Genomic DNA, 2,254 nt, shown 5'->3' with positions numbered 1-2,254 from the left:
GATGCTTGGCTTTCTACCACAAACACATTAAAAAAAATATGAATAGAAGGAAAGGAAGAAAAATTAAACTTAAAAAAAACATTAAATACATAGGTTAACTCAAAAGAAAGGTATGAAGTAAAAAATCTAAGCCCAATGGGTAAATATATTTGTTTTAGCTGCTTCCACAAGAGTTAGGAGCTACTGGCCCTAGAGTTCTAAAATATGTGGAAGCAGAAGCTGAAACTGAGTGTCTTACATTAAATCTAGAGCCTTCTAGAACTTTCCTGGCCCTGATAGGAGAAGAGGGGAAATGCCACACAGCAATCTGGGTGAGCAGTAATATGGCTGTTCCTGGTCAAGGACTTTTGATAAAAAGAGAAAAAAATCAGATTCGTAGATGAAATAAAAATTCCAGTTAAGATGTAACCCCAGGATTGTCTTATTCTAAAACTGTTTCTTTGCTTTGGTTTATGCGGTCTCTTGTTTCTCTGAGTTGTCTGAAAGACTGACTGAAATATAATAACACAGTTTATTGAAATTAACTGTAGAGTTAATTCTAGGGAAACTTAAAGCAGGGCCTATGATCAGACAGAATATGGAATAGAATAGTGTTATCTAAATTATAGTCCTTAGAGTCACATGTTTATGATTTTCCATATCTAAATAACTCCTGAACTGTTACTACGGTTAACATTACAATTATTACTATAAGTAATATTACCATTAATATTTTTCTCTAAATCTACTCACTGTTTTTCTTTTTAAAATTTACTTTATACATTTTTTTTCTTCTCAAACCTTTTATCTAAAAACAAAAAAGAAAGAAAAAAATTATTGACACTTAATGATTTCAAGTGGGGAGAAAAGAAAGGAGGAGAATGGAGCTGACGCTCTGAGTCTCTCCAGAGAAACGCCTCATCCTCACATGCCCTCTTTGAGGGGGTCAGCAGAGCAGGGGACAGCCTTCTGCCCCCAATGCTGGCTTTCTATGGGGGAGGGGGCAGAGTCACAGTGGTCTGATGGCCAGAGCGGCTGGAGGTGGGCAGGGGCGCAAAGGGTCACAGGAAGTAGTCAGCATGGGCTTCTTGGCAGGGATGTCCCTGTCTCTTGACGAGCAGCATAGAAGATGATGAGCTCTTTCTGGAGATGCTCATCCAACTCCAAGAGAGCTGCCACAGTCCCAGCAGTAATAGTAGTTGAGTGGCAACCATATAATGAGCAGTGTCATTGAAGTGCCACTTGTAACCTTCTATCTCCAGTTGGTGGGAGTGGGGTGGCAGATCATGTCAGTGTCATTGCTTGCATGGAAGTAGGCCACCATGTCACTGACAAAAAGGCAGCTAGCCCCACTGGGGCGTAAGCCCAGCCTGTTATATCTGGCCAGACCAGAACAGGTCACATGTGCACCCATTGTGGAGCACTTCTTGCTTTCGCTCCAACCTCTGGATCTGGTCCAGGGTCTGGATGAGGGGGAGAGGCCCCGTACACTCAAAAGATCTTGTCATCAATGATGGCCACAGGCTGAGGTTGTCAAAGATCTCAGGCAGTAGCGCCATGAGGTCACTCAGTGTATTTGCACAAACACTCATCAGAGAAGCAGGAGACCCGGGTGATCAGGCAGCTCTTCTGGTTGCCGGGGATCAGGATGATAGCAGGAGGTATGTTTCAATACTTTAGAAACCACAATCCATAAAGTCTCCCATGAACAGGTAGTTGCTCTCAGGAACATTGCTACCCACTCTGAACAGCTCCTCGAAGTCATAGACTTGTCCGTGGATGTTGTCACATACTGTGACTGGCGAGTCCACCCCTGCACATTGCTCTCCTCTACCACGATCTCTCTGCCTAGTGTACAGGGCCTTGAGTTCACGCTCCCTGGTGGTCTCGCAGCGTGGAAGCTGCTGAATCTGTGGGTCCAGGTCGTTGATCTTCACCATGGTCCATCCTTCCCACTGCTGTGGTTCAGAACCGGGCACTGCCCCCACCACGCTACGCGGACGTCCCCACCTCTGACTTTGACTCCAGCTCTGGAGCTCCCTGCCTTCCTCCTTCCCTCTGCTTTGGCCCCTTGCCATGCTACTCAATCTTCCATCTGTACCTTTTAGTAATTTTTCTCCCTTTCCCCACCTCACGTCTCTTGATTTCTGTTCATTTCTTCTTCAGATTTTGTTTACTACTTCTTTTTATTCTTTTTAAAAAATTGTTCTTAGTTCTACATTCCATCTCTTGCTCAAGATATTTCCCCAAATAAAACAGTTAACTTTCTGAAAAC

General features: G+C 43.8%; 1 pseudogene; it reads right to left on the bottom strand.

Moving 5' to 3' along the window:
• Positions 1-1,040: 1,040 nt before the first annotated feature.
• LOC139005581 (serine/threonine-protein phosphatase 4 catalytic subunit-like) lies at positions 1,041-1,919 on the bottom strand (annotated as a pseudogene).
• Between the last annotated feature and the right edge of the window lie 335 nt (positions 1,920-2,254).

This window comes from Myotis yumanensis, unplaced genomic scaffold, assembly GCF_028538775.1.
Source record: "Myotis yumanensis isolate MYYU_CA2020_CCGP unplaced genomic scaffold, mMyoYum1.0.hap1 SCAF_3, whole genome shotgun sequence".
In the NCBI taxonomy this organism is placed as follows: Eukaryota; Metazoa; Chordata; class Mammalia; order Chiroptera; family Vespertilionidae; genus Myotis; species Myotis yumanensis.
This window is presented reverse-complemented; position numbering and strand designations above follow the sequence as displayed.